The sequence below is a fragment of the Symphalangus syndactylus genome, chromosome 3 (assembly GCF_028878055.3).
Source record: "Symphalangus syndactylus isolate Jambi chromosome 3, NHGRI_mSymSyn1-v2.1_pri, whole genome shotgun sequence".
Lineage (NCBI taxonomy): Eukaryota > Metazoa > Chordata > Mammalia > Primates > Hylobatidae > Symphalangus > Symphalangus syndactylus.
The window spans coordinates 50,590,640-50,601,697 of NC_072425.2; the positions used below are offsets into that span (position 1 = coordinate 50,590,640).

At 41.9% G+C, this 11,058-nt stretch overlaps 1 pseudogene; it reads right to left on the reverse strand.

Annotated features, from left to right (window-relative positions):
• Positions 1 to 7,243: 7,243 nt before the first annotated feature.
• Positions 7,244 to 9,776, reverse strand: LOC129479184 (N-lysine methyltransferase KMT5A-like; annotated as a pseudogene).
• Positions 9,777 to 11,058: the final 1,282 nt, after the last annotated feature.

Consider the following 11,058-nt stretch of genomic DNA (forward strand, 5'->3'; position numbering starts at 1 on the left):
AATCATAAACCAAATATTTGCAGTCTTTAAGAGACTCACCTAACATGTAAGGATTCACATAAATGCAAGGTAAAGGAGTAGAAAAAGATATTCCATACAAATGGAAACCAAAAGTGAGCAGCAGTAGCTATTCTTTTTTTATTTTTTTGTTTCGTTTTTTTTTCTTGTTGTTTTTAAGTCAGGGTTTCACTCTTGTGGCCCAGGCTGGAGTGCAATGGCATGATCTCAGCTCACTGCAGCCTCCACCTCCTGGGTCAAGCAATTCTCTGGCATCAGCCTCCCCGGTAGCTGGGATTATAGGCATGAGCCACCACACTGGGCCAATTTTGTATTTTTATTAGAGACAGGGTTTCACCATTTGGCCCGGCTGGTCTGGAACTCCTGATCTCAGGTGATCTGCCCGCCTTGGCCTCTCTACTAAACCGCACCTCTACTAAAAATACAAAAATTAGCCAGGAATTCTGGCACATGCCTGTAGTCCCAGCTACTCAGGAGGCAGAGGCTGGTGAATCACTTGAACCTGGGAGGCAGAGGCTGCAGTGAGCCAAGATCATGCCACTGCACTCTAGCCTGGGCGACAGAGCAAGATTATGTCTCAAAAAAAGAAAAAAAAAGGAAATTAAAAAATTCCTTGAAATGAAGGACAATAGTGATACAAGTTATCATTACCTCTGGGATAGGACAAAACCAGTGCTAAGGGAAAGTCTGTAGCACTAAATGCCTATATCAAGGAGTCTAAAAGATCACAAATTGACAACCTAACATCATACTTCAAGGAACTAGAAAAACAAGAACTAAACCCAAATCTAGCAAAAGAAAGGAAGTAACAAAGACCCTGAACAGAACCAAATGAAAATTAAATTAAAAAAATACAAAATATCAACGAAACAAAAAAGCTGGTTCTTTGAAAAGATAAACAAAATTGATAGACCATTAGCCAGACCGACCAAGAAAAGAAGACTCAAATACACTCAATTAGAAATGAAACTGGAGACATTACAATGAACACCATAGCAATAGAAAAAATCATTCAAGACTACTATGAACACCTCTATGGAGATAAACGGAAAAGCTAGAGGAAATGGATAAATTCCTGGAAACATACAACCCTCCTAGATTAAATCAGGAAGAAACAGAAGCCCTGAACAGACCAATAACAAGCAGTGAGACTGTATCCATAATTTCAAAAAAGATTGCCAACAAGAAACACCCAGGACCAGATGGATTAATGGATAAATTCTATCAGACATTCAAAGTGGAACTGGTGCCAATCCTACTGAAACTATTCCAAATGACTGAGAAAGAGGGAATCCTCCCTAACTCATTCTATGAAACCTGATAGCCAAACCAGGAAAGGACGTACAAAAAAAGAAAATTACAGACCAATATCCCTAATGAACATGGAGGCAAAAATCATCAACAAAATACTAGCTAACAAAATCCAACAGCATATCAAAAATATAATACACCATGATCAAGTGGACTTCATCCCAGGAATGCAGGGATGGTCTAACACATGCATATCAATAAATGTGATATATCACATAAACAGAATTTAAAACAAAAACTACATGATCATTTCAATAGTTGCAGAAAAAGAATTCAATAAAATCCAGCATTTCTTTATGATAAAAACACTCAACAAACTAGGCATAGAAGGGACTTATCTCAAAATAACAAAAGCCATATATGACAAAACTACAGCTAACATCATACTCAATGGGGAAAAAGTGAAAGCATTCCCCCCTGAGAACTGGAACAAGACAAGGATGTCTACTTTCACCAGTTCTATTCATTATAGTACTGGAAGTCCTAGCCAGAGCAATCAGGCAAGAGAAGGAAATAAAGGGCATCCAAATTGGAAAAGAGGAAGTCAAACTATAGCTATCTGCAGACGATATCATCATATACCTAGAAAACCCTAAAGACTCCTCAAAAAGATGCATAGATTTGATAAACAAATTCAGTCGGCTGGGCGTGGTGGCTCATGCCTGTAATCCCGGCACTTTGGGAGGCCAAGGCAGGTGGATCACCTGAGTTCAGGAGTTTGAGACCAGTCTGATCAACATGGTGAAACTGTCTCTACTAAAAATACAAAAATTAGCCGGGCATGGTAGTGGGTGGCTGTAGTCCCAGCCCAACTACTCAGGAGGCTGAGACAGGAGAATCGTTTGAACTTGGGAGGCGGAGGTTGCAGTGAGCCAAGTCTGGGCCATTGCACTCCAGAGCAAGACTCCATCTCAAAAAAAAAAAAAAAAAAATCAGTCAAGTCTTAGATTACAAAATCAATGTACACAAATCAGTAGCACTGCTACACATCAACAACGACCAAGCTGAGAATCCAATTAGGAGGTCAATCGCTTTTATAATAGCTGTAAAACAAACAAACAAATAAACCAATAACCAACCTAGGAATATACTTAACCAAGGAGGTGAAAGAGCTATACAAGGAGAGCTACAAAACTCTGCTGAAAGAAATCATAGATGACACAAACAAATAGAAACACATCCCATGCTCATGGATTGGAAGAATCAATATTGTGAAAATGACCATACTGCCCAAAGCAATCTACAGATTCAACGCAATTCCTATCAAAACACAAACATTATTTTTCACAGAATTAAAGAAAACATCCTATAATTCATATGGAACCAAAAAAGAGCCTGAATAACCAATGCAATCCTAAGAAAAAGAACAAATCTGGAGGCATCACATTACCAGACTTTGAATTATACTACAAGGCTATAGTTACTGGTATGGTTTGGATCTGTGTCCCCACCAAATCTCATGTCAAATTGTAATCCCCAGTGTTGGAGGTGGGGCCTGGTGGGAAGTGACTGGATCATGGGAGTGGAGTCCTCATGAATGGTTCAGCACCATCCCTTTGGTGCTGTTCTCATGACAGTGAGTAAGTTATCACATGATCTGGTTGTTTTAAAAGTGTGTAGTGCCGGCTGGGCGCAGTGTCTCATGCCCCATGTGAAAATCCCAGCACTTTGAGAGGCCGAAGTGGGTGGATCACCTGAGGTCAGGAGTTTGAGAGCAGCCTGGCTAACATGGTGAAACCCCATCTCTACTAAAGTTACAAAAAAATTAGCTGTGCATGGTGGTGGGCGCCTGTAATCCCAGCTACTTGGGAGGCTGAGGCTGGAGAATCGCTTGAACTTGGGAGGCGGAGGTTGCAGTGAGCCAAGATCGTGCCATTGCACTCTAGCTTGGGCAAAAAGAGTGAAACTCCGTCTCCAAAAAAAAAAAAAAAAAGTGTGTAGCATCTCCCACCTCTCTCTCTCTCACTCCTTCTCTGGCCATGTAAGATGTGCCTACTTCCCTTTTGCCTTTCACCATGATTGTAAGTTTCCTGAGGCCTCCCCAGAAGCAGAAGCCACTATGCTTCCTGTATAGCCTATAGAACCATGAGCCAATTAAACCTCTTTTCTTTATAAATTACCCCATCTCGGGTATTTCTTTACAGCAGTGCAAAAACAGACTAATACAGTACCAAAACAGCATAGTACTGGTATAACAGTAGGCACGTAGACCAATGGAACTGAGTAGAGAACCCAGAGGTAAAGCCAAATACATAGAGCCAACTGATCCTTGACAAAACATACAAAAACATAAATTGGCAAATGGACACCCTATTGAATACATGGTGCTGGGAAAACTGGCTAGCCACATGTAAAAGAATGAAACTGGATCCCCATTTCTAACCTTACACAAAAATCAACTCAAGATGGATTGAAGACTTAAATCTAAGACGCAAAACGATACAAATTCTGGAAGATAACCTAGGAAAAACTCTTTTGGATATTGGCCTGGGCAAGTAATTCATGACTGAGACCCCCCAAAGCAAATGTAACAAAACAAAAATAAATAAATGGAACCTAATTAAACTAAAAAATCTCTGTGCAGCAAAAGAAATAATCATCAGAGTTAACAGACAACCCAGAGAATGGGAGAAAATATTTGTAAAGCACACATTTGACAATGGCCTAATATGCAGAATCTACAAAGAACTCAAAGCAAATCAGCAGGAAAAAAAACCCTACAAATAATCCCATCAAAAAGTGGGCAAATGACATGAACAGACATTTCTCAACAGAAGATATACAAATGGCCAAAAAATGTATGTAAAGATGCTCAACATCACTAATCATCAGGGAAATGCAAAGTAAAGCCACCCTACTCCTGCGATAATGGCTATTTAAAAAGCTAAACAACAATATATGTTGGTGTGGATGTGGTGAAAAGGGAACACTTTCATACACTGCTGGTGGGAATGTAAATTAGTACCATCTCTATGGAAAAGTTTGAAGATTTCCAAAAAAAAAAGTAGATCTACCATTTGATCCAGCAATCTCACTACTGGGTATCTACTCAAAGGAAAAGAAGTAATTATATCAAAAGGACACCTGCACATGTATGTTTATTGCAGCACAATTCACAGTTGCAAAGATATGGAACCAACTTAAGTGCCCATCGACCAATAAGCGGATAAAGAAAATGTGGTATATGTATACTGTGGAATACTACTAAGCCACAAAAAAGAACAAATTAATGTCTTCTGCAACAACATGGATGGAGCTGGTGGCCATTATTTTAAATGAAGTAACTCAGGAATGAAAAACAAAATACCATATATTGTCACTTATAAGTGGGAGCTAGGCTTGTAAGTGACAATGTATAAGTGGGTATAAGTGGGTACATAAAGGCGTACAGAGTGATATAATGGACTATGAAAATCAGAAGCAGGAGGGGAGTGGAGGGTGAGAAATAACAATCTATATATTGGGTACAACATACACTACTGAGGTGACAAGTGCACTAAAATCTCAGACTTTACCACTATACAATTCATCCATGCAACCAAAAATCATTTGTACTCCCAAAGCTATTGAAATTTTAAAAATTCATTGGAATAACATAAAAAACAAAGATAAACGATAAAAAAGAACAGAAATTTCAAAATATACATTTAAAAAATCCATATGATCATGACTATACTAATAAATACAGAAAATCATTTGACAAAATTCATAGCATTCATAAGAACTCTCAAAAAACTAGCAATAGTGGGAAATTTCCTAAACTTGATAAAGATTTTCTTAAAAATAACTACAGCTAACATCACACTTAACAGTGAAAGACTCAATGTCTTCCTTGTAAGAACAAGGCAAGGATGTCTTCTCTCACCATTCTTTTTCATATCTGTGCTGGAAGTTCTAAGGCAAGCAAAAGCAGTTAGGTGATGCCACATAAATGATGGAGTAGGAAGTTCCAATAATCAGTCCAGACCCTCCACTGAAGCATCCATTAAGCTGGCAAAATCTGACAGAGTGAACTTTTTCAAACTCTGGATTGTAATACAAAACTGGTGGCAACCAGTGAAGCGCTTAACAAAAAAAGAAAATTTTTTGCTTCCTTTCTTATCAATTCCATTTCCCAGGTCACCAATAGCAATGGGAACAGGGATCTGCATTCCTAATGTGGCTTTCTGGTGCCAACAGCCACGTTTCCCAAAAATTATGGCTCTGAGTTTTTGTTTTATTTATTTTTTGAGATGGTATCTTGCTCTGTCGCCCAGGCTGGAGTGCAGTGGTGCCATCTCAGCTCACTGCAACCTCCACCTCCTGGGTTCATACCATTCTCCTGCCTTAGCCTCCCAAGTAGCTGGGACTACAGGTGCCCGCCACCACACCTGGCTAATTTTTTTGTATTTTTAATAGAGATGGGGTTTCACCATGTTAGCCAGGATGGTCTCGATCTCCTGACCTTGTGATCCGCTCACCTCGGCTTCCCAAAGTGCTGGGAATATGGGCGTGAGCCACCGCGCCTGGCCTGGCTCTGAGTTTTGATCTGACAATTTCGTAAGGGACTGGTACATAGGATAAGCTTTTTTACAACCCCTTCAGGCTAGAGTGGCTTTCCAGGTGACATCTGTCGAAAGCATTCAAAGACATATACTACACACAGCTGTCTGGATCAAGGTATGGTGGATGGGGCAGGGGCTGGTGGGTGGCATCCAGAATCAAACATCTGGAAAGAAGAAAGTTGAGGCAGAAGTTTCTTGGGAATTAATGGTTTTGAAGGGCTACTGCGTATACCAGAGAACCCAGAGTGCAATGTACATGCACAAGGCTGGAAACATGCTCATAAAAAAAGAATGAAAGAACCCTAGGCTTGCACCTCTGGCTGATTTTTGGACTCTGTGCAAGTAGGAGGTAAAGACTAAGTCACAGTCATAGATAGCCTGGCTAAGCACTGAAGGAATCCCTCAGCTCAGATCCAATCTGCAAAGACTAGGAGAGTTTTTTGGTTTTGTTTTCTTTTTGGCCCCAGCCATTAAGGCACATCTCTGTGAAATAACTGACTGCTAAAATAAGAGAAGAGACTTCAGTGACCACATAAGACAAGGAATATATAGTATTTGCAAATATAATTTGGAAAAGTCACTAAACAAATGGATGATGGTAAACACCTACAATCAACAACAGCAAACACTGGGGAGGTGGGAGAATCAGCTTTTCACATTATAATATTCCAAATATCTCCATTTATTTATTTTTATTTATTTATTTTTGGCCTTGCCTGGCAATAAACATTTTAATTTGTTTCATTTTTATGACAAATAATTTTCAAGTTTATTTCCTTGTTTAAATACAAAGCTAAACCACAAACAGGTATAATCAAGACATTGTGTCTCACATTTACACTCCCATCGGATCCTCTTCCAATTTGCTGACCACTGACCAGGCTAGCAGGGGGGTGGGAGGGAAGACTTTCTTAGGTAGCACTGTCGTGAGGCCCGAGGTGGGGTTGGGAGGGCAATCAAAGACGAGGACAGGCTCTCATACCTGTCTCCATTCACATTTACTTGGGACCAGGGTGGGCAGGAGACACCAGGTCATGGCTCCTGAGCCCCGGCCACCTGGACTGAAGGGACAGTGAGTAAGAATCAATTCTGTGAAGGGTGGGAGGAAGCAGCCACCTATTCCTCCTGCCTTCAGAGTTAAGGTGAAAACCTTAGCCCTATCCTTGATTCTTGGGGGCTGCTGGGCCCTGCGTGCTCCCCTGCACACCTGGGTGCCTTTCAGAGGCTGGCAGCCGCGGCTGGAGTCAGGGGTCCTGGGCTCCTAGGCTCACACCTCGGGTCACAGTTGCGTCCTTGCAGGAGGACAATGGGTGTCTGACAAACACAAGGCCTCGACAGCAAGTCTGGAACTTTCAACCCCAGCAGGATGAGGGGGAATGGGGGTGGATGTTAGGTAAGTAATTTCTGGTCCCACTACAAAACTTTATTTTTGATTAGAGTACCATTCTCAATCTTTTCTACAAAAAGCAAAAAAAAGCAAAAAAAAAAAAAAAAAGCAGCCACTTCACTCACTTCAAGACCTATACACATGTAAGTTGTTTTCTGTGGGTTTTTTATTTTTAATTTTTTTAATTTTAAATTTTTTAAAAATAAATTCAGTGTTCACATTTCTATAAAGAATTAACCCAGTTTCAGGAAACCCTGCCCCAGCAGGGCAGGTAAGCAACACTCTCCCTGTCCACATCTAGTTTGATTTCGCGCCCTGATGCTTCAAGGTGCCCAGAAAAGCGGTAGCTTGTGGAAGAGGAAATCTATGCCCGGCCCGTGCTCGGGACCCAGGGCTCAGTAAGCTTTCGAGAAAGCAGAGGGGAAGACTAGCTTACTGCAAAACCTTTTAAAAAAATATTCATACACTTCAGTGAGCGCCTGTCGAGACATTAGGAGAACAAGAGCTTGGAAACATCCCGTCCAGGCCATTGGGAAGCAGCGTCTTCCTCACACCCCGTCCCTGGATGTCGAGGGTGCAGGGGGAAGGTCCTGGCTCTTCCACTGGAGAAAGGAGACTCACCTGGCTTCCTAGTTCATGTTTGACTCTTTCCTCTAAAACCTGTGCTGAGTCTTTGACTGCATGCACGGGAAGCACAAACGTTCGGCTTGTATGCAAAAAAAGTACAAAAACAACTAGAATATAAAAGTTTTGGTAATATAAGGACATCTGTTCAAGTCCACCTTGGAAACCTATAACAGATATTTAAATACTACAGTGAAAGGCATCTTAATATACTTTTTAAAAACATCTACAGTAATCTGCTAAGATTGTGTAAAAAAAAAATTCAATTCCCTTTGAGGGCACTTTGTCCTTTGAAGAGAGGAAGGTGGAGCGGGGAGGGCGTGGGGCCCACCGGTTAATGCTTCAGCCACGGGTGGGCTTCAATGGAAGCCTTGCTGCGGTCCCCATAGTCATACAGGAGCTCCTCCCCAGCCGCGATGTCTCGGGAGGCAATGAGGATGAGGTGAGGTGCGCCGTCGATGTCGTGCAGTTTGGTTTGGCAGTTCCCAACATTTGCTGTGATTGATCAGTCTTCCTAGGCGATTTGTCTCTCTAGTTGCATCCACGCAGTAGGTTTTGCTCGGATACTGAAGATACTACATGTAGCAGCCCGTGGAAGGGTCCTGTGCGTACAGAGCCTCCCGTTTCTTGGCGTCGGTGATCTCGATGAGGTCCCCGTGGTATTCTACCACAAAGTCACCCCGGGAGAACTGCTTGGTGGCAATCACACCCCTGCCTTTGCCATCGATGAGGTCAGTCTTCATTCCTTCTTCCTTCCCGCTTTCAATCAATTCATCTATTCTTTTCCTTTCTTCAGACTGCAGCTCGGCTTTGCTCTTCCTGGAGCTCCTTCGGACAGGATAGAAATCCGTAAGTTTGCGATTCTGTTGCGTTTTTCCTTGAGCTTTTTTTCGGGGGGCCTGTTTGCCCTTGATGGGCTTTTTTAGGGCTTGTTTGGCAATGGCTGCATTGGTGGAATCACAAGATGAGGGTGGAGTTTTTGGAGGTTGTGCTGCTTCAGATTTTTGGTTTGGAAAAGGTGCCAGGGGACCTCTCCTGGTGTCTTTGATTTTCTGTTCCTCGGACTTCATGGCGCTCCGTACTGCGTTCCCAGCATTTCTTTTCTCTTCTCGTTTCCTGTAGATTCTGGCTAATGGTTTCCCCTGGCATTTGATTTCGTGATGTGTAACTGAGTTCTCTTCCTGAAGGGGGAAATGCATTCCAGAGCATTTGTTCAGGCTCATGTAGGAATAGATCTTTGACTGCCCGGTAAATACGTTCTCCTGCAGCCCGGCCAGGCCCATGGCGGTGCAGCCCGGCCACCACCGCTGCCACTGCCGCTGCTGCTGCCGCCGCCACCAGCGCCGCCGCGGCGTCCCGGGGAAGGGCCGGCGGTGCCCCACGGCGCCCCCTTCCCTCATGGCCGGCGAGGCAGGGCCCGGCACCCACGCACCACGGCAGGCCCGGGCCGCCGGGGCAAGGCACGCAGGGAGGGCTATTTATTTATTTTTGAGATGGAGTCTCGCTCTGTTGCCCAGGCTGGAGTCCAGTGGTGTGATCTTGGCTCACTGCAACCTCCGCCTCCCGGGTTCAAGCCTACTTTCTCTTTGCCTCAGCCTCCCATATAGCTGAGATTACAGGCACGCCCCACCACACCTGGCTAATTTTTGTACTTTTAGTAGAGGCGGGTTTCACCATGTTGGCCTGACTGGTCTTGAACTCCTGACCTCAAGTGATCGACGTGCCTTGGCCTCCCAACATGCTGGGATTACAGGCGTGAGCCACCATACCCAGCCCAAATATCCCATTTTTAATAAAAAAATTGTATGGCATACAAAGAAACAGGAAAGTATGGCTAGCTAACAGGAGTAAAGAAATTAATAGAAACCATCCTTGAGGAAGCCCAGACTTAATATAAAAGGCTTTAAATCACCTGTCCTAAATACACTCAAAGAACTGAAGGAAACCAAGAACAAAGAACTAGAGAGAACCAAGAATATAATATATAAACAAATAGAGAATATCAATACATAGAAAATATAAAAAGAAATTCCAATAGCAATTCTAGAGTAGGTGTTTAGTCATAAGAGCTTCACCATCATGAATGAATTAATGACCCTATAAAAAGGGTTTGTGGGAGTGGATTTGCTCACTCTTCTCCTTTCACCTTCCACTATGTGAGGATGCAGCAAGAAGACCCACACAAGATGCTGGTGCTTTGATCTTGGACTTGCCAGGCTTCAATACTGCGAGAAACAAATTTCTGTCCTTTATAAATTAGCCAGTCTGTGGTATTTTATTATAGCAGCATAAAACAAAGTAAGATACTTCTTCTTACCACTTCTATTTAATAATGTAATGAAGATTCTAACCAATGTAATAAGGCAATTTTTTAAGAAGAAAGAGAAATTGCACCCAGATTGATAAGAAATAGTAAAACTGTCTTTATTCACAGATGACATGATCCAAATTGTAGTAAACCCTAAAGAATCCCCCCAAATATTACCAGAACTAATAAATCAGTTCAATAAGGCTACAAGACACAGATCAGTATATGAATGTCAACTGTATTTAGCAATGTACAATCTGAATATCAAATTAAGAAAACAGTACGTTCACAATATTATCAAAAACAATAAAGAGCTACGCACAGTGGTAAACACCTGTAGTCCCTGCTATGTGGAGGATGGGGCAGGAGGATCACTTGAGCACAGGAGTCGAGGTTACAGTACACTATGATCACACCTGTAAATAGCCACTGTACTCCAGCCTGGGCAAAAGAACAAGATCCCGTCTCAAAAAAGAACATAACAAGAATAAATTTAATAAAAGAAGTGTAAGACTTATACACTGAAAACTCCAAAACACTGCTCAAATTATAGATCTAAAGAAATTGAGAGATCATTCCAGGTTCGTGCACAAGAAAACTCAGCATTGTTACCAATTTGCTATCCCTGTAAAAATCCAAGATTTTTAAGAAACTTACAGGCTGATTGTAAAGTTCACATAGAAATGCATACAACTTAGAGTAGCAGAAACAATTTTGAAAAAGAACAACGCTGGAGGACTTATACTACTCATTTTAAAACTTTATAAAGCCATCGTAATCAAAACAGTGTGGTACTAGCATAAAGATAGATATGCAGATTGATGAAACAGAATAGAGGTCAAGCAATAAGGCCTCCTATATATAGT